This window comes from Andrena cerasifolii, chromosome 13 (assembly GCF_050908995.1).
Source record: "Andrena cerasifolii isolate SP2316 chromosome 13, iyAndCera1_principal, whole genome shotgun sequence".
NCBI lineage: Eukaryota > Metazoa > Arthropoda > Insecta > Hymenoptera > Andrenidae > Andrena > Andrena cerasifolii.
The window spans coordinates 2,716,687-2,739,100 of NC_135130.1; the positions used below are offsets into that span (position 1 = coordinate 2,716,687).

Genomic DNA, 22,414 nt, shown 5'->3' on the forward strand with positions numbered 1-22,414 from the left:
GTAATAAGTGGAGTAACAAAGAATATGCGCAAAAATGAATCGAAAATGTTGAATACAATTTTTTAATATGACAGGTTTCGAGAAAATTGAATTTAGAAATTCTCGTACCTAATTAAAAGTAGGGGAGACCGGGGCAAAGTGACGCGAAAAAATTTTGAAGTCGAATCAAATTTTTCCCTTTCAATAAAAGTGTGTGGAAATAGATTTATAATATAATTTAAACATTACTATTGATAAATGACGAATAACAATACTTAAAATAAACTTGAAGTATATTAAAATTCAACTTGAAAAGAAAATGCCAAAACATATATGGGGTAAAGTGAGCTACTATCTGGAGTAAAATGAGCTGAAATAAAATACGAGTTTTAATTAAGGATGTAGGTAATTATTAACCCCTTGCGTTTTGGTGACGTATGTAGCACGTCAGTTTCTGTTTTCTTTTAATCGTGGTTGTCGAAGACCGGGGCAGATTTTTCATTTTTTTGAGGTTAGATTCTGTCCCATCATGCCGCGTGGTTTCCCAGCTAGCTGACAGGTTAGGTTATTGCGCAGATCACTCGCGCATCTTTTCTTTGCAGCTCAGTTTACCCCGGTCACTTTACCCTGCACATGTACTCAGTGAAAATTAATTATTTAATAATGTTAGAATTAATGTTTTCTCAAACGCGTGTACATGCATGTTTATAAGCTTGTTATAAATACGCAGAAAAAATTTGGAGTTAAAATAACTCGTTTAAGACTCATTTATCCAAAAAGCTAAACTCAAAAGAAAACCAATTGGAAGTCTCTAACACTTTATTCTTAATTTTTTAAATGAATTTCCATTCTTCGATATCTGAATGTGCATAATTATCGTTGTGGTGTTACACACATTTATTACGTCACCAAAATTTGTAAATATATTCTTCTGTTAAAGAACAAATTAAGAAAGCTCATTTTACCCCGAGGTTCACTTTGCCCTAACAAGGAACACTATTCAATTGATGGTGGAATGGCGCAGATTTTTTTATACAGATCGAAAGTATATGTCACAAAGGCCACAAAAATGTAAACTAAAGATGCTCCCAAAAGCTGGTCTGACCTTGAAAAATCGATAAAGGTGAAACCGGGGAAAGAAGAAAAATGGAGGGAAAGAGAATGACGAATCCGTGTGTTGAAATTTAATTATCTCTATTATATGAAAATACATTATAGTAAATGAATGATAATAGATTAAAGATAGATAGTAATTAGAAGAAATTAATGATAATAAATGATAATACTAATGAAATCACAACAGTGGGTAATATTAACCATTACATTTATGATAATCTTGTCGACAAGAAGGTTTAAAAAAGTGATTGAAGCAATAATAAATTTCACAATCACTGCAACGAGCGAACACTGTTTCTTCCATACCTTGATCAACGAGACAGTCTAAGTCTAAACATGTGCTGACATCATTAACATTATCATCTATTATCATTAATTTTTTCTAATTATTATCTATCATTAATGAATTATCATTAATTTATTATAATAGAGATATTTAAATTGGAACAGACAGATTTGTCATTCTCTTTCCCTCATTTTTCTTTTTTCCCCTGTTCCACCCTTGTTGATTTTTCAAGGTCAGACCAGCTGTTGGGAGCATCTTTAATTTACATTTTTGTGACCTTTGTGACAAATACTTTCGATCTGTATAAAGAAATCTGCCCGATTCCATCATCAATTGAATAGTGTTCCTTGTAAGTGTCGACTATCTATGTGGAGCTCTCAACTTTCAACAGATTTAAGGTTTCCTTTGGTATTTCTATTTACCAACATTGAAAAGATAATTATTTGCTTATTATCACGTTTTTCATTGCTGTGAAAGAAGTATTACATGCGCGTAAATCTAGACACGTTCTCCCAGCGAGTTGCAGGGCTTTAAAATTGCATGACAGAAGGAATTCGCTCCTGCAGCTGGGAGACAAGCTTCACAACATCGTCTCATTGATTAAATTGTCGAACATCAATTGTCCTACACGTTCAGAAATTCCTGGCGTGTTCCGAATAGAGTGACAACCTCCTACAATGCGGTCACGAAGACCTTGTGAATTAGTATTGGCTGTTCGGTAAACAATTTCCTTGTGATATTTTTAAACCAGGAAGTCTAAAATATTTTGTTGGAATAGGGATAATTTTTGTCACGGTAGTTCCGAATATTATGATTAAAAGCTAATGGAGCTGTAACATGCATATAGAACATCTGATAAAGCCTTTATACTGGAATGTCTGCTAACTATGCATGCAATTCTCTCTTCGAGGAATGTGTGCAAATTGGATTGTCAGTGTAGATAGTGAGAAAACTTGTTCGAAATTAGTTAGAATCTTCTAAAATAAATCGAAATATTCTGTGGAACTGCGGATTTATCGATTTTTCGTAGTTTTCCGGTAATTGTATGCGAGGAGCGAGGACTTATTTCCAAACGTGTCTTTTAAATAACTATCGAAACAATGTCGCTGAATTTAAAACATTACCGCTGTCTAATGGAAGAATAATTTGCTTAATAAACGTAGGTATCACAGTTTTTTTGCGGTTATAAAAAATATTTTCTATGTGGAAATGTGCCCCTTTGACAAATCACTTCTCATATCATTTACATATTGTTTGTTTAACGTAAACGAAGTACCTATCTCGTATTCAAAATTATTGTTCACTATGCATTATTTAAAATACATATTTCTTAAAGGTGATGACCACAGATGGAGCTAGAAATGATCACACGTGGTGAGGGTAAAATTGTTTTTGAAAAACTATTTATGTAAGAGCTACCTACTTTTTCCTATTTCGAAGCTGACTCGATTTCTATGAGGAAAAGCAAGTGAACGCATTTTTAATAATTATGAACGTGACAAAAGTAATTTTTACGCGATATCTGGAACTTGAAAAAGTTGAAAAAATATAGTGTTATTGTAGAATAAAGAAAAATAGTAATAGGTAATAGTAAATAGTGGTTAAATTACTTGGAACTTTTTTGTTTAAGTTCACTTGACATTTTACAATAAATTGTATATAAATTAATTCAGTATTGATGGCTAAATATATCTCACTTGTCTGTAAAAGTAATATTAAGCATGGGTAGAAAGTACTTTTACGTTTTGGGTTTTTTAACCTCTTCAGGGACATTTAAATATATGTGTACAGTTATTTTTAAAAAAAAATTCAATATTTGCGATAGAAAATACTAATAATTGTTATATATTTTTGCTTCCTCTAATTGCTATCGATTTAAAACGAATAAAACATAACTGAACGAAAACCTAGATCATTTTTTTCTGATCATAAGTTTAAGAAAATTACTCCCAACGAGATTTAATGCATAAAAAGACGCCCTACGACTCTTCCAGTTATCAGTATTTTCATTTTTAATTTCACTCTTGTAATAATTTCATACAGAGTCCAAATATCGCATTTCCAGAACGGATTCCATATTTGCGGACGCCCATAGCTATCCAATAATGAAGCTGTAAAATAGTAACGCAGCAACGAGAGAATCAAGTTATCGACCCATGGAAATTACGTGTAAACCGTGTTTGTATTCTAACTGGTGTGCAGTAAATTACAATCGCTAATTTGTCCTATCATTAAGTAGACCGATAATTACGTAACACCAGTCCATCGAGAAGTGTGTAGTGGATAACTGAGCTATAGTTTTAGGAAGTATACATATACGAGATAACTCAACTATTCATATACCAAATAATATACAGGAAGAGGGAGAGTTGAAATATGTGGCTGTGTGCGTGGAATACTGATTGTTATATTACTGTAGCATATGAAAGACATATTGCGCGGCATATATTTCCTATTTATTTATACCCCTATAACTACGTATTTTCCTACAAATACTTTTATAAAATCTGTATGCCTACATTAATTTGGCAATAATTAATTGAATGCCTACTGAAGTTAACTGTCCTTTTACATCTTTAAATATGTCCTTGTGCATCACAGCACACGTAAGGGTTTCGGTTTGCATTTCGGGGTTCCTAAGGTGCTACGTAATTTATCGCGTATTTAAATGATTCGACTTTATGGCGGCACCAACCTCGAGAAAGGAATATTTATGTATGTATATACGTGCAACTGTATCTAGCTGATGGCAAGACACAGTTTCTGCATAAAGCAAGTACCGTAAACTGGGGTGACTTTGCCCGCTTTTGAACTTCAAATCATTTTTTTATCACTCCTTGTGAATTAAGTTTTTTTTTGAAAAATACTATTATACGGTAGATGGCGTGCAGATTTAAATAGGCTTTTTTAAAAAATTCTTTACTTAAACGTACGCTTTTAAATTGCCAAAAACATGGTGGGCGAAGTTACCCGCTCAGTTGGGGTGTCTTTGGCCACGTCAAATTTTTCAGTGAAAACATGCCTAAAACTCATTATTGAGTTATGATTTAGCAATCGTTCTTATTCTAATGGATACATAAGACTAGTATTATCAAAAAATGTTTTAAAAAAAATTATTTAAAAAAGGCAAATTATTTAAAGTGCACTCTGGGGAATTTCACCCCACGCCGAAAACGCGCTTTTTTCGTTCCCGGGTCGTCGCTAAGATTCGTCTCGTCGTAATTAAGTATGTTCGCTTTCGGGACGCCTTCCAACGTTTTCTCTAACAAGGAGAGTATTTTAGGTGTCCGCCTCCGATCATTTTGATTTTTGGATATGTTATAGAGGACCGAAAAACAAGAAATACGTGTTTTTTTTATTTTTCCTCGTTTTCATATTTGGGAGGTGAAACTGCGTTGAAAGTTAGGGTTGAAAAATCATTTTTGTGGATTTTTGAAAATCTGGTGAGTCAGTCATATTTCGCATTCAAACACCACATGTTCTAATTACTTCACAATAAAATAAAATAAAGTTTTTCCGAAAAGTGGGCAAAGTCACCCCAGTTTACGGTAAGAGAGTTATAAAATAACGAAATAATAAAATGCTTATAAACACGACATAGTAAATACACTTCATTTATGAAATTACCTGAACAGAGGAAGTAACGCAGCGAAAATAACAAATTGCATAAATAGGGTGTCATTGTCAACGTAAGTTGATACTTTGTGGTCTTTTAAAGTGCTGAAACTTTTAATGAGAATAATGCTTTGTAACCACGTAAGTTTCGAACTGCCCATGCACTTTAATATTAGTGGTTAATGTTATGCGAAATAAACTGAATTGTGGTTAACTGATACAGAGTAACTTTGAAACGAATGCACAACAATTTGCGAACTAATTTTTCAATATTTGGCGGTATGAAATACAGAATGGTGAGAATCGCTGATGTTTAACCGGCCCTGGATTATATATTTTCGTTATAGGACTAAAGAAATTATTTTACTTGGTCACAGGAGTTACAGAAACTTTATTTACACGAATGGAACACTTGTCTACAATAATTTTAAAAATCAGAAATTCTGTATTCGAACTTTTTATCATTCTGAAAAGTAAATTTAATTTTTAAATTACAATTTATGTGCAAAATGGAGCATGACTAATAATGGTGGGAAAATATGTATGGATAAAAAAATAAATGATATCTGAAATGTTATTAATACTTCTGATGCAACTAGTGAATTCACAAAGCAGTCTTATTAGACTCAGAAAATGTTTTAATATATTTATTTGCATATATACTGCTTTAAATAGTGTGAAGTTTATATTGCATACTATACTTAGAGTTTACAATATTTAACGTTTATGTATATCTTCAGTTATCGATATTCAGATTCATATTTTATAACTTTTAAGGGTTAAATAACACAGCTGGACAGACATCTGAACTTGTAACATTCAATCGCCGTTTCTTATAGGTTTTCGTGCGCTGAAAACGAATCCCCAAACCGTTTGTCGCCATCACCCTCAGTTTTTGAGAAACTCTATTTTAAAGAAAACTGAAATTTTTTAACTTTAAACAACTTTTTTGTCGAAACAAAAATAACTATCACTGTTTCGACACAAAAGGTGTTTAAAGTTAAAAATTTTCAGTTTTCTTTAAAATGGAGTTTCTCTAAAACTGAGGGTGGAGGCGACAAACGGTTTGCGGATTCGCCTTCAGCGCACGAAAACCTATAAGAAGCGACTATTGAATGTTACAAGTCCAGATGGCTGTCGAACTGTGTTATTTGTCTACTATATCATTTCTTCAATATTGTGAAAAAGAGTATGAAGTATTTCTCCATAATTTCACTGTAATTTTGGTCTTTAGAACAAACCCTATTTTTATTCCAACGACAATTATTATTAGACGATAATTCTGTGCTTATACACTCCACGCGTTAAAAACTTTCTCTAAAATCTATTCTGTGATCATTAAAACTCGTTTGGTGATTCTCTAGTGAAATTTCCAATGTTAGTTATAATATTACTCCTTTTATAACGGTTCGTCCCTCCGATTATAACAACGGTAAAACATGACCACTATTGTCGATAAGTTGTTCCCCGATACTTTATTGGTTTTAATAACCCACCCACAAGTTTGATACATAATCGGATAGAGTATATTAGAGGTTAGTACAACATAGCGAAAATTGTCAGAAATATCGAAATGGAAGAACTGCAGAATTTTATAAACTGTTTAAGGGTTTATTTAGATAAAGAGACATATTAGTTTGGCATGATCTATTCATAATACGACACATTTAAGAGGAATTTTGTAATATACCTAGTATGCTATAATTTTGTACATGTATCATCGTTAATCGTATATTCACAGTGAAAAAAGGAAATAGTTTATTTAATTTTTTACCTATTTACGAGATAGAATGGAAAATATTGTTTTTCTTTAGACTTGAGCTATTTCTCGATAATCTTCAAAATTATAATTGTTTGGAATATTAGCCTCCACAGCTGAATGTTTTTTTCAAAATATTAAGTAGGTATGCTGTGTAAAGTATGATATATTGTCTACACTCTACAGTGATTATTTCGTATGCTGATCTATAAAACGAAACATATACTTTCCCTATATCATGAAAATCATGAAACTCGTTAGCTTCAAAGTGATAGTTTAATGGTACGTACTCACCAGAATGGGCCGTAGTGTGGCGATAAAGCTGAAAAACGACATTCCACCGAAGAACTACCTGTATAATTTTAAATAAAATATAAATTATCGAAAATATGATCACTTGTTCAGGGTTTCATTTTTAGATGACTATTCTATAAATTATTCTGTTCTGTCTATAAAATTGTCTATTATGTTGTACTTATGCTTGGGTTACATGTATAAAAAATTACTCAATTTTCACTTGCAAAATTAGTCAACATATTTTCCATCCTCGTCATTTGTCAATGAATACCTGTATTTGTTATATTCCTTGGATCAGCACTTTTGAGTAAATAATATATTACATATGTACAAAAAGTGTTGGAGAACTAAATAAATACAAGTCTCTCTTGTTTATAAGTAATAAGGATTTATCAATGTATATTATATTAAGTGCAAGACTTGCACAAGGAATACAGTATTTCTGATCAATGCAGTGACTATTATTCATAAATCAAGTAAAATAAATACAACTGGTAAAATATACAAATTTAGCGAAGAGATATTAATTTCCACAGGAAGCTCAAGGTAAACAATTATTGAAAGAATTTTTCAACATTCAGTTGATCTGTTTCAATGTACAAACAAGGATTCGTTTCAATACCTTTATTGCTTCATACTTTCATTAAGTTTTACCATGGACAATGGACGACAAATAATAATTTATTATTTGCATTATACCTCCTTTACTGTTGAATATTCTCTGTAAAGCTTTCACAATTTGAAACAGAAGTAATCTACGTACAAATCTCAATTAGGTCAATACCTATTTATGCGAAGAATATAATATTTTTTAAAATTGATCTCCCCATCGTTCACAAAAATTGTGCACCGATATTCTTCCAACACAGCTGCACAATTATGACAACTATAAATTTCTCTTGAAAAGTTACTTACACCTTTTTGCAACTCACATATACAGATTGCTAATTTATCCTAACATCAGTGGGATTTAAATAAAAATATATTCGATCCCGCAAAGTACCTATGCACATCGGCACGCGAAACAGAATCTTTCGAAGAACATAAAATACCCAGCCAGTTATTGAATATCTATACGAACCACTAAACACGAACTCGATACCTTCTGTTCATCTATCCACTTGCAAACTCGTATCGGACGTCATTCCCTAATGTCCGCCGATTTAAATGAAATTTTAACGACGTTATTGAAAATTTAATAACTCCGCGCGAAGGAATTCTTTACGATTCTTCGCGGTTGTGCGGCGCAAATGGTGCAGGCGGTGGCGTGCAACTGCGACAGGAAAAGAATCGGAATGTCGCGGGAACGGTGCCGGGTAGGATAACGTAAAATCGTTAAAAGAAAATATCGCGAGAGCTACCATAAGAGAACGAAGGAGCGGGGGAAAAGCGACGAGTGTGCAATAATCCAGCAGGCGCTCTTCAAAGAACGGAGCATCCACTTCTATTATCATCGGACTCGTTTAAACGCGGACGCGAAGGAAATATGGTTTTTGTTGGACTCGGACGGTTTTCAGCCCGACGTTTATAATTATTGCGCGCCAGTGAGTGTAACTTCTCCTCGTGCGGCCTCCGTAGAACTTGACGAATCCGTGGCGTGATAATGACGTTGATGCGCTTTTCTGCGCGTATGTGTATACGTACTTGCGAAATTTGTATTCCCGCCTTTTCAACGAGACAATAACTGTACGATCGTTGTGTAATCGAAAGAAATATGTTTTACTATTAAGGGATGGAAATTGAAGGAAGTTCAGTTGGGAAGGAAGCAGTCGTACTTTTATTTCAATTATAAAGAGGAATATGATGATATTTAATGTAAGGAAAAACTCAGTTCTTTTACTGAATTAATGTTTCACTTGTGTATTTATTAACGTGGAAGAAACATATACAGTTATTTTGCGTAATACGACCCTCTATGTTAATTAATTTATTTAGTGTAATCGTTGATAATTATTATTTTGCTGCAATTATCGTCTGTATTATACAACTGATTAAATTTCGCTTAGTATTGTTGCGAATATTCTGCGAACACCGAATACGTACACTGTCAATGTCTCCTTGGATCGCAGAAGATTTAAGAAGACGAGATATAGATCAACGGCAGTCGATATCCCATTTTAATCGAGTTCGGGTTATTAGAACAGTTAACTTGTACATACCATAAAATCTGTATTATTGTTATTATCCAGTTCATAATAAAGCGAATACAAAATGTGAAATGATGAGACGCGTCCGAGCAACAGTATACGGGGTGCCCCCAAATTCAGGGATGTCGGGACATTCAATATCCTGACGCAAAATGACATCGAAAAGTCCTTTACTGTTTTGGGATCCGAGGCTTCGTTCTCGAGATATTAATAGTTGAATATTAGCGGTCGAACGTCCGGGCCGAGCGGTTTAAAGCCGAGCCAGCTGAGCGCGCGGTAGTGTACGCTGGCACGTACACGCAGGAGGCACGCATAGATACAGACCATACACACGCGTTAGCGCGGTCGACTCTACTGTGTGTGGGGGTCTGTATCAATGCGTGCCTCCTGCGCGTGCGTGCGAGCGTTCACTCCCCCGCGCTTAGCTATATCGGCTTTAAACCGCTCGGCCCGGAAGTTCGACCGCTAATATTCAACTGTTGATATCTCGAGAACGAAGCATTAGATCCCAAAGCGGTAAAGGACTTTTCGATGTCTTTTTGCATCAGAATATTGTATGTCCCAAGAAGACCCAGAATTTAGGGACACCTGAATATCTACAATATATTGGTCGCAAAAAGCAGAATACTCTCAGAGATTTTAATGAATATTGGAAATTGTTGCATTTAAAGAAAATATCCTCATTAATGAAGGTTAATATTTATTAACAATTTCGTATAGTTCTTTGACTTTTGCGTCCTCAACGTAATTTTTTTCATGGGATAAAGCAACAAAGAAGGTCATTACAAAAATATATTATTCTGGTAGAAATGTATGTGAATATTTTGAAAGTAAATATTTCAATTTTTCAATTCAATAGTATTAAGTATTGCAAATGAGTAGAGAGAGAGTAACAAGAGTACAATTATCACTATTAATTAAGAAGGGATTTGTGTGCGCAAAATTTACAAAATTCAAAGAAGCTTTCCTAGAATTTCGAATGCTTTAAATCGATTTTACTTCTTTTTATACAGTCGCTATACACGCGCCATTAGAAAACATCGCGATTAAAGTAAAACCACAGTGTTGAAATAAAAATTGATCACGTTCATATATACTTCCTCCATTTCTTTGAAAGAAGAAATTATAAACAAAGATTCTAGTCCACAAAGGAATTACAATTTATTATAATGCGAATTATTACAATAAATATATAACACTGAGAGTGACATTTTACTAGTGAAGTAATAGAAAGGGAATAATTAATTACAATAAAACTACAGGAACAGATTATAGAATAGTATTTTCTATTTAATGTATACAGATCGAAGATATAAAATGTTCGATAGACAATAGACAGCTTTAACGATTATTTAATGTATAGTATTCAAATTTACATTTGAATAGACGTTGGCCTTCCTCTTTAATCATTCTTGTAGAAGAAAATGTCTGCGCTTAACCCTATTCCCTTCTTAGCAGCTTATAAACATACGTAACATTGAAGTTCTCGATTGAATCAAAGGTAATACAGAGTATTATAACAAGTGAGTTCACAGTTATTCGTTAACGAGAAACATTATCGACTTTTTCTTTCTTCTTTGATTAAATCCTGCGAGCCACTTTTCTCCATCGTAAAAGTAACTTACACTTACGCGAAATATGGAGAAGGTAAGTAGAGAGATCGAAGCAGGTGTAAACGCTCCATGATATTATTTCTTACAGAGCGCTTGACGTGTAGTGACATTTTTAAAATAAATATCCAAAGATCGTAAAAATATATTTAATTAAAATTATTAAATATTATATTATTTAAAGCGAATTTGCGTAACCGAGTTATATTTTATGCTTGTATTCGTCTCGAGTTAATAACGGAAACTCAAAATTAATAAACACAAATCATACTTCTGTCCATTTCTGTAGTACAGCTGAAAAATGAATCGCTTCTAAAGCAAAACGAGATCAATTTCGTATTCTGCTTTATTTCCACAGTGGGGGATTAAAAATTATGTGAATCAAATTCTATACAGTCTGTAGAAGACTTAAGTCTAATTATACGTACGAGATTTCCTTAACAAATATTATTTATGAAGAAGAATAATAAATATGGAATTGTGTGCAGTTATGCTTTTCTGATTGCACGATAAAATACAGTAATATTTTTTCGCAATATTACTACGTTACCATTACCAAATAAATGTATTAAAGAATAAGTATTAAAAAATAAATTTGAATTAAAATAATTGAGAGTGCCTTATATTGTAATCACGATAAGTATACTGTTTCGGAGGATAGTCGAGTGAGAATTATTGTAATCTTCGCTCTGGCGAGAATCGTTTAGTTTTAATTGTAAACATCGTACATCTAAATCTCCATGTTAATGGTGGATATTTAATTAACATTTACTCACAACCAGCTGATGATTTGTGATCGACATTATTCTGCTTAGGTTAACTATGTTAAAGGAACATCATTGTACACGACAAACGTACAATTATACACAATTTGCATACGTTCCCACGCACACGTGTACACACATAGATCGTAATTTTTGTCTGAATGGCAATTCTGGTCTATCCAAAATAAATATTACAGTTTATATAATAAGAGAACTCTTTAGTGTCGTTAGTGTCGTAGGAAATATTTATAGATATCATATATTGAAAAATAAATCTCGATTGTTATATTTATATAATTAATCATTTATGGGATACATCTTTCTGAGCGAATTCTTTACAAGGGAATTCTTAAGCGTGCATACGCCAATATTTTAAGGCAGAGGTGCGCAGGGAGCCGTTTTTAGCGCCTAGCTGCGAGCAACCCGCCTGTCCCGTTGCTAAGGATAGAATCGGTGAGGCGAACTGCAGTAGTGTATGTGCATTTGGTATGACTTGAACTCAGCTATATACACTACTGCAGTTCTCCTCACCGATTCTAACCTTAGCAACGGGACAGGCGGGTTGCTCGCAGCTAGGCGCTAAAAACGGCTCCCTGTGCACCACTGTTTTAAGGAGTGGTTTCAGACTATAAAACAAGAATAAAATGTTATGTGAACATACGTTGTTCAGGTTTTATTCGTGAAATTATAGCGAATTAAATCTTCGTCGATGTATCATGTGTATACAGAATAATAGCGAGGTCTCCACTGCAGCGCGAATTTACTGGGTATAGTTTAACCAGACTGGGGGTTTGACAGACGTTCTACGTACTACTACTTAGGTATTGACGCAGTGGGGCGAGTTGCGGCACTTTGATGTAGGGAGCACGATGAAACATTGATTAATATTATCTTGATATCTATAGAGTATCATCTTATAATCTTATATCATCTTTCAAGATGATAGCTGATACTGTATTGTGATCATGTTTTGAACTTCTAACTGTTTCTAGATATCAAGAGAATGTTAATGTTTCATTGTGCCCCTTGCCACCAAAGTGCTCCAACTCCCCCTACTACTGGGGGGCTGGCAACCACATCTCCCACTGACTTCTTTGTTGCCCACTGCTTTCACTTCAGTCCTACAAACTTCACTATTGTTCGGTATATCTAGACACATATATTTATTAGATATTATTCCATCATTTTTGCGTGAGTGTATTGAGTCCTTTTGTTATTTTATCACTTCAATTGAAAGTAATAGATGACACCCTTTTACAGAATTTTTAATACATTGCCTCACTGATAATAGCAGGCAAAGTAATATTAAAAAGGAAAATTAATCTATGTTCGTATAAAATTTATTTTCTTATTTTGGACTGAACTTTGTAGCTTGGTATACAATGGCACATTAAACTGTATAGATAAAAAATTGAGGAAAAATATGATTTATACAACGTTTCAATATAAAGTAATAGAATGCACAGTTATGTGTAATGTATTCAGTGAACATGTATAAATAAATTCAGTAATGTGTTCAATGAAAATATATATATATATTGACTGGGGCTCAAATGCATTTCCATTACTCACATTTTTTATACTCTAAAATGTCTAAATGACACATTATAATCAGAGAATTGAAGATTCAATTTTTAATGAGTTTTAGTGTTTTGAATACTTAAACTATTAAAAAATTTAACGAGATTCGCATATACAAATTTAACGTTCTGTACCCTCGATACGTAACACACTTACTAGAATTTTAACACATTCGTCTGATGGTTACAAGAGAACTCTTGATAGATTCAATGTTATAATTGATTTTGGTTTAGGCGTTCGAAAAATTACACTTTGACGCGAAAAATGATAATTTATTGCGTAGTATTACAGCTATGAACCAACTATTACAGAAAATTTGTTGCCTTATATTTTAGTTGCTCCGTCTTTTTGGACTGCACAATTAAAATTTACACACACAAAAACAATTTTCTAAATTTCATTCTGTCACACCTTTCTCATTCTTATTCCAAACTCTTTTAAAAACCTCGTACAATTTCTTAGTCAATTCAATTTCAGTTGAAACCACTAAATCGGTCAAAGTCAGTTTGGAATTTAATCTGAAACTAAGAATTGTTCAAAGTGCCTACTTAGGAATATTGTTTCCAGAAATTTCACATCCTTAAAAATTAAAATTCTAAAAAAGTATTTTTCTAGAGCAAAGTATTTAGATAACTGAATTCAATTACACAATATTTCAGCGACTAAATATTCAATTATATTATTACAGTACTAAAGGAAATTACCATAACCAAGTTATTATTGCACTTAAGGACGAACTTCAATAACATTACAAATAAGCGAAAATCTTTGAAAATGGGAGGAATGAATCTTTATGCAATAGTAAAACCCTCTGCAAAATTTCAGAAATGTTGATTCGGTAGTTTTTAAATTGTTGAACTTTGAATTTAACATATTGATTCTTATGGGAAAACGCAATAATGAGAAATATAACTACTAAATTAAGAGTACAATAATAGGCCAAAGTTTTTGAAATCTTGTGTACAGAAAGATCAAACACTGAACAAAAGTATCACAAAAATTCCGGACAATTGATTCGATAGTTTTTTTTTTAAATGAAAGAAAATGACACGAAAACTTGTTTTTTTCGTGTACGTACAAAGGAAAATTATACTTTGATTATTTCATTTCTAGTAGTTGCATTTCAGGTACATTCCAAAAAAAGTTTATGATAAAAGATTAAATATTCAATAAATTGACAAAATAAAATAAAAAGTAAGAGCGAATTCAACTGAATTTGTGATAAAAATACACCACTGCCATTTCTGACCGGTTTCCATCACAGGAAAAATCCTTATTAATATCTTGCAAATTGATTAACTTTTGGCTAAGATTGTCACTGAAATTCATCCTTAATCTTCGACTGACGAATTACGTGGATCATTTAGTATCTCCCTAAATATTATGTAGGCTAATTAAGTTACTTATTATTTATTAATACCAGTTCTTTAAGAAAATATCAATTTTGGATCGTAACGAGATCAAAATCTGCATAATATACACAAACGAACTCATCACTATCAAGCCATCTGTCTTTCAAGGGTACAAAACAGTAAGAAACATAAACGAAAATTATTAACCTGCAAATACTTTCGAAATTTTTAAAAAATCAATAAAACCAAAGACATGTTTGTTTATCTGTGTATGCGTGCATACATGCAAATATGTGTCTAACCCTGAGTTCTTTTACGCATTGAAGTAAAAATGAAAATAGTTCAAAGAATTCGAAAAAAGAGTCAAAATGATATATTTTTATTCAGGTGTTGCATCAATACTGTAATACAGGGTGATTCTAAAAAGAAATATGGTAACATTTAAAATTAAAATCTGTGGATGCGTCTTCTCGAAAAATACGACCCCGCGGAAATGTAGTTAATTGAAGTGCAAAACAGACTACAATTAATTCCGACTTGAAGAATATTCCCGCATAGTTCTGACGCAACGCGGAATATTTTTAAAATTACTGAACAACCTTTCGAGAATTCCGCCATATTTAATTCTTCATTGCGCGAAGGAAAACTACGTTTGGAACGTTCTGCAGTTTTAATGAACGCGCATAACACACGTAATAGACGTTTTATGTTATCTCCTTTACGCGAGGCATGGAAGCCGGCCGGGCGCAGGTTTAAATGGAACACGATTTTTTCCTCTCTATGAAAGCTGTTGAGCAAATCGCTACAAATTCAACGACCTAAATTGAAGGACCATCTCGATGAAATATTTCAAAGTTACAGCGATTCGGAACATTAAAAGTGAATCGCGTGCTGCGCAGCTCCCAGGCTTTTCATGTTCTGTAAAGCGTGCTGCTGCCTGTTCAGCTGGCTACGTGTTTCGCAATTTCTTTTAGCAAAGCGGACGTGTGCCTGTCTGCGCCAGTTGCAGCTTTCTATATGAAACCACAGCCGCGGCGATGTATTTGAAGATTTTGTGGAAAAATGTATTGCAAATGGTTCTCATTAACGTCGAATAATTTTAAGCTATCGTAATATCCGTATGGTGGTAATGCGAGCTGTAACTCTATTGCAATTAACACGCGAAGTGCGTTAAATAATTTCGTGTGATGTAACGCAAGTACGTTTATAAAATATAATAGGATAACAGGAGGGAAATAATGCAATAACTGTACTTGTAATAGAAGTAGTATTAGTGATAGTAGTGGAAGTAGTAATAATAATAGTAATGATAAACAGGGTGTGTCTACTAGGGCTGGGACAATTTGTCGAATTTTTCGGTATTCGAATATTCGAATACTTCAGTTGCTCAGTTATTTGGCGAATATAATTCGAATATCCAAGTATACAAATACTATTCGAATATTTCAGTATTTGAATACTATTCGAATACTATGCGAATATTTCAGTATTCGAATGCTATTCGAATATTTCAGTATTCGAATGCTATTCGAATATTTCAGTATTCGAATGCTATTCGAATATTTCAGTATTCGAATGCTATTCGAATATTTCAGTATTCGAATGCTATTCGAATATTTCAGTATTCGAATGCTATTCGAATATTTCAGTATTCGAAAGCTATTCGAATATTTCAGTATTTGAAAACTATTCGAATATTTCAGTATTCAAATGCTATTCGAATACTATTCGAATATTTCAGTATTCGAACGCTATTCGAATATTTTAGTATTCAAATGCTATTCGAATACTATTCGAATATTTCAGTATTCGAATAATAACATTCGAATACTCAAATATTCGAAGTTTATTCGTAGCATTCGAATACTTGTAAAATATTCAAATATTAAATTATTCGAATAGACCCAGCCCTAGTACCTACTAGAAAGCTTACGATTTGTCAAAACTTTAGATACGAGGCCCACGCATGGTAGTAAGAAGAAAATTTCATGCGAACACGTGTGAGAAAAGTTTCCCTTTTGAATTACGACCAAAGCAATGAGTCCATGATAAATAACTCTAAATGTTCAACATCCAATCAAAGGTGCTAAGATGGTTATGTTTATTGCAATCCATCTTTCTACTATTTGGGGTATTTTTGGAAAAGTGTGAACGGATGAAAAAGGACCCATTCCAAAACTGGGTATATTTCGAGCAGTTAGTGGAAGCTGGTTCTTTTAATTACCACAGAGCTGCAAAATTGAGGGCCTCAGATTGTTTTTTAAAGATGTATGCTGGTTTTATAGGAATTTGGATTTCTAAATGCAAACTTAATATTAAATTTGGTCCATCACTTAGGTACAGTTTTTTTTTCATAACTTTGACGTTTTTATATTTTAATATGTGACTGTATAAAATTAGTAATGGGGCATTACTAAATTCACAACTAATTATCATGGCTTGGCGACCTAGTATTTATAGTGTCCTAGAAATTTCTAGTAGGTAAGTTCTAATATTTACGTGCACCAGCTGCGATGGCAATTCTAAAATCGCCCGTAATCGGTGTGGTATGAAATTTGTATTTTGCTTTTCGAATCCAACATCCAAAGGTACGTTAAAAACAACTAAAATATTGGAAAAAGTGTGAGATCGAAGTGCAAACGCCTTTGCACACGTGTTTACGTAAACTTTTCTTCCTGTCTCGATGCACAGAACTCGTACCCATAGTTTGGATCAATTCTTCTAAGACGCCCCGTATATAATTTGTTCTTTCTGAAAAACGTATGGGTGTCAACATTTCGGCTTCGGTGGTGAATCGCACGACACTCAATGGATTTAAATTAGTGGGATAACAGTTGGGCTACTTCCTCAAATTATTTACTTCGAAAATTCTTAACACGGCTGTTTTCAACGCCTTAGAAGAATCGAAGCTTTTTTGTTACTGCGTATTTTTGTTTTTCCTGTGTTTTTTTATACAGGATGGGCAGGCAATTTCAAGCATTTTTTGCTTATATTGCCCAACGAATATTAATTTTATAGTCAATTCCATCTTTTCCCTCCTCTCTCCTTCGGGTCCCAGCAGCAGCAGCGCATCGAGAGAAAGAAAAGGTGGGATGGATGGTGTCGTCGGACGGTCACCCATCTTTCCCGAATACACCGCCCCGTGTGCTTAACTTCGGTGATCTAACGAGAACCGGTGTATACATCACGGCTACGGCCGCTGGTCGTTACTGTGTTTTGTTGCCAATCTTATAGCGATCTTAATACTGTCCAATCTGTTTTAAATACTTAATATTTTGTTTCTACGGCTGACATTTGCAGTTTCGTTATTGTGCCATTGTTATACAGAGTGTTTCCTAATTAATGGCACAATCTGTATGAAAAAATCAGCAGACTTTATCAGTAAACATCGTGCAACTGCGATTGATATTGACGAATAACTTTTTTCGCATGGCGCTTTGTTTTCGAGGGAATCGAATTTGAAAATCCAACGAACACGCGTGCTCTTGATTAAAAATAAATTCCACCTCAGCATCGATTCTCTCGAAAACTGAGCCCCTTTGAAGTAATCTATTTTCCAAAAAGAAGTTAACAAATAGCTGTAGACGTACTGAAAGTTTAGCATAATAGTATTACATGTTTTTGTTTATGTCGATTCAATTTGTATTGTATTTATATGACGTTCCACTGCATTAAAATACATTGAATAATTTTAATATACAAGATTCATTATTTGTTAACTCGTGAAATTGAAAATACTATTTCCTAATGTTTCAAAGTCTTTACAGATATTAGGAGTACGACGTACATAATTTAAATAGTGCATTTCTTTGATTATCTTGTTCCGACAATACCTTTTTCAGTATCTTCTTATCGTTCCACCAATAAAAATTTATTTCCCAGCTGAGAAAAGATCTCTTCTTTCAATTCCTTTGATATGTACTTTAATAAAATTCTTTTTGATAAAGAAACATTTTTTACGATTCTACAAATTAGTGGTGTAAGGCTTCATAAAGTTCCATCAAATTTTTATGATAATGATAAAATGTGATTTGATTGTCAAATGCCAGAATATGTATAGGGTAAATGTCCCCATTTCTGCTCATTTCATATTTTTCTTATTATTATAAGCGTTACGTTTGTACTATAGTTGCAACAAAATAATTTTAAATTATTTGAACATTTAAGCGAGTGTTGCACAGGGTTGGGGCTAATTAAAGTGCAGCATAAGCAACGAAAACTTTTAAAACGGGAGACTCATGATTTTTCAATCATGTTCTGGCTGGTTGTGCTAAAAAAAGCGTCACTATTGGAATTCGATAATTAGTCAGAATAATAGTTTTTGCAGTAAAAGTTCTTATTTAATAACAAAAGCAGATACCGTATTGTGCTCTGGATTTAGATATTTTTACTATTTTTAATTTTTTTATGTAGAAAACAGTTGATTAGATTTAAGCTCAAGTGAATCACCGCCATGTCCGCGTTTCTACTCACTAAAATTTTAGTAACATAACCTCAAAATTCAATGTATGCTGTAACCCCTATTTCTATTCGAAGGCATTTTATTTTTTGTTTATCATTATTTTATGCTTTACTGTTGTGTTATGAAACATCTCCATACAAAATGGAACTTATTTTAACCTGAAATTGGTACAAATACTGAGTAGAAATACGTACATCGCTATTTTTCGTAAGCTGAAATACGGACATTTAGAGCATTGTATTTAATTACAAATTACTAATAGTTAAACATCTTGAAATATCTTTGTGAAATAGTTTTCGACTGGTTGATTTATTATTAAAGAATTAATCAATTACTCTGCAAATTTTGATCACAAACAAATTTTTTACACCTTCTTTATGACGAGTAACTTCTTAAATGAGCAGAAATTGGGACATTCACCTTATGCATTATAATTTCTCCTTAATGGGACTAGGCAGTCGAAAAATCGATTTTTTTATTGCATTTTCCGAAAGTACTATCTTTTCTGAATAAAATGCCGCTAGGTTTATAGTAAAATTCGCAAAATTGTAGATTTGGCAGCTAAAAACGTCAAGCGGCAACCTATAGCCTCGCCTTTGCCCAGAAACTTTAAACGCGTTTTTCTCGAATATTTTTTTCTCTTCATTTTTTTCCTGATTGCAAACGAATGGAGGTTCAGATCGACTTGGAAAAAATTACAGGATGTGAAAAACATTTGGCATTTCCGGGCATACCTCTGATATGCTCGGTAAAAATTCTAGATTTGCATAAAAAAAATTAAAAAGTCTCCGGATTTTAGTAGCGCACAAACAAGAACGAATTTTTCTCGAAAAAAAATCACGGTTTTTCAGCCACCAATCGGATAATTTTGATTCAATTTTTGTTTTTACAGGTTTGCCCGGAAACTATGAATCCAACAAACAAGAATCACACCTTTGGAATCGGATTACGTTACACTTTGAGATTAAGGCAAAACGACGGAAAAACGTTTATATATTTCTTACCAATTTTTTTTCCAATCTGTATGGTAGTAATAAACATTGGGTAAAAGGATACATCTGGATGTGCTTTCATTTTTTTTTACAAATAAATAAATGATAGAAACTCTTTCGCACTAAAAACGACTGCCCAGTCCCCTTAACGAAGTTCGTAAACAAGACGGTTGCAATTGTCTGAACTTATTCAGCATAACTTCAAACGTGTCCCGTATCAATTACAGGCATGTATGTACATGTATGAATAGGTCTGAGCTGTTTCAGGTTTTTTTCATTATACTACAGAACACGTATTCGTACAAGTTCTGATTGCCTCGGAAACTTTTGGATGGCAGCAAGCCACCGGAAATTCGTCAGGCCGAATAATGTAATTCTCACGAGTTCTCAGTAATAAAACTATTCAACAACGTTTCCCATTCTAGGTCAGCCGCCTTTCGCTCAGAAATGTTATTCTACCTTTCTGCAAGTGTATACCTACGATAGCGTTCAACGTTTGCTTTCATTAAATTTTTACAAGTTTTCTCCAATACTCAGTTCGGTCGTCAAAGTTGCTCTTCCATAAGGATTTTATAAGTTCTTTGATAAAGGATCGAGGACAACGTGAAAAGTTATATGTGTATATTTCTGAATGAATATCAAAATGTGTTGCATCGAACAAACAATTCTGAAACAATGTTAAATTTTAACGATGATTTTACTGATCATGAAAATTCAATACGCAATATCTGATTCGTTTGTGTATTCGGTTGGCCAAACAGTCTTCTTGTTTTTCTTTCATTGCGGAATTTCGGTTGCCGTAGATGAGTGCGATAAACTTCAACTTCACGCACGCAAGTAAAATTTGAAACTCAATTCGGGAGATCAAAACAAAAATTTTTTTCGCGTATAAAACTTATCTCTGGACTTTTTTAAAAAATGCGAAGAAGCTTGTTGAACGCAATAGATTTGTAACAATTCGATTCTTTAATATACACTAGAAGTGGAGTGAAATAATCGTGAGCGACTCACGATAGTTTAAACACTTTGTCTTATCAGTGCATGATAAAGTATTTCCAAACTCTAATTCTCATAAATGGTAACAGCACATTATTGTTAAATACCGAAAGCCTGATGCATAAGACGCATCAGTTCTTATTATTTACACTTAATTTATGATTGTTAATGTGAAATAGACGTTCCCTTCACAGTCACTTATTCTATAAAGGACATACCCTAACCACTTGGGAGATTTCGAAAACTTCGGTCCTCGACGAGAAGGGCACAAAAACGTGGAGGACACTTCATTGTCTCCCATTTTAAACTCGAACGAATAAAGTGTTTAACATTATACTTCTCTGTAGAGTAAATGTATGTAACATCTGTGAGCCATTTACGCACAATCATTATATTTTCTAGACTGGGATCTGGCAACAACAACAATAATTATTATCTATCAGAGTCTATCTTACGCTGTAATATCATATACTATTTATATTCGTGCATTTTCATCTGCAGTATACCTAGGGAAGAACAGTACATTCGTGAACATAAAATATTTACGGTTTTTAATAACATAGTGACATATAACTAATATGGACAGGTTCCCAGGTGTTGGTCTCCGATTGCTTTGGTTTTTGGATATGTTTTAGAGGACTGAAAAATAAGAAATACGTGTCTTTTTATTTTCGTTCGTTTGCATGTTTAGGGGGTGAAACCATCCCTCAAAGTTCATCAAAGATCAAAGCATTCGGAGACGAACACCTGAAAATCCTATAACTTTGAGGGGTGGTTTAACCCCCTAAACATGCAAAGGGGTCGAAATAAAAAGGCACCTGCTTCTTATTTTTCGGTTCTTTAAAACATATTCAAAAGCCAAAGCAATCGGAGGTGGGCGCCGCCTATTCTTATAAACTTTGAGGGGTGTTTTCACCCCCTAAACATACAAACGGGCAAAAATAAAAAGACACGTATTTCTTATTTTTCGGCCCTCTAAAACATATCCAAAAACCAAAGCAATCGGAGACGAACATCTGAATCTCTTATAACTTTGAGGGGTGGTTTAACCCCCTAAACATGCAAACGGGTCGAAATAAAAAGACACGTATTTCTTATTTTTCGGTTCTTTAAAACATATTCGAAAGCCAAAGCAATCGGAGGCGGGCGCCGCCTATTCTTATGAACTTTGAGGGGTGGTTTCACCCCCTAAACGTACAAAGCGGTCTAAATAAAAAGACACGTATTTCTTATTTTTCGGTTCTTTAAAACATATTCAAAAGCCAAAGCAATCGGAGGCGGGCGCCGCCTATTCTTATGAACTTTGAGGGGTGGTTTCACCCCCTAAACATACAAACGGGAAAATAAAAAGACACGTATTTCTTATTTTTCGGCCCTCTAAAACATATCCAAAAACCAAAGCAATCGGAGACGAAACCTGAATATCTTATAACTTTGAGGGGTGGTTTCACCCCCTAA

General features: G+C 33.6%; 1 long non-coding RNA gene across 2 annotated transcripts in view; it reads right to left on the reverse strand.

Moving 5' to 3' along the window:
* The window catches only part of LOC143375992 (uncharacterized), a 382,608-nt gene extending 360,947 nt beyond the window's left edge, over positions 1 to 21,661 (reverse strand). Inside the window, exons 1-2 of one of the 2 annotated variants that reach the window (XR_013087012.1) lie at positions 16,424 to 21,661; positions 12,087 to 15,830 (exon numbers count right to left, since the gene is read on the reverse strand). This is a non-coding gene — a long non-coding RNA (uncharacterized LOC143375992). Of the gene's footprint in view, positions 1 to 10,464; positions 15,831 to 16,423 lie in introns of those variants that run through there. The other variant, XR_013087011.1, reaches the window with a different exon arrangement.
* Positions 21,662 to 22,414: the final 753 nt, after the last annotated feature.